Raw genomic sequence first — 384 nt, 5'->3', positions numbered from 1 at the left:
AGGGGGCCGCGGGCCCCCCGCTGCCGGCCTCCTGCCGCTCCCCCTGCCAGCCGGGCTTAAGGAGGCCGGCAGAAAAGGGGAGCTCAAGCCCAGCCCTGGGGAGCGAGCGGGTGTCGGCTTGTCCTGGGCTTGTGTCGCATCTTATCTGGCGGCGAGAGCAAACCGCGCCAGAGAAACTGCTGTCACACGGGTTAATGCCTTCCGTCGCAGCGAAATGTCCCGGGAATGTCTTCCTCCGGAGGCTGAGGGAAAGGCAGGAGGAACAGGGAGAGGCATCCCATTTATTCTGGGAAATACGGGAAACGCCTGAACAGAAGGACGTCGGCTGTCCTTCCCATACAGCCCCACAGAAACCTCTCTGTCCTTTGTGTGAAGAAAGGCTTT

This window comes from Aptenodytes forsteri, unplaced genomic scaffold (genome assembly GCF_000699145.1).
Source record: "Aptenodytes forsteri isolate BGI_AS27 unplaced genomic scaffold, ASM69914v1 Scaffold108, whole genome shotgun sequence".
Classification (NCBI taxonomy): Eukaryota; Metazoa; Chordata; class Aves; order Sphenisciformes; family Spheniscidae; genus Aptenodytes; species Aptenodytes forsteri.
This window is presented reverse-complemented; position numbering follows the sequence as displayed.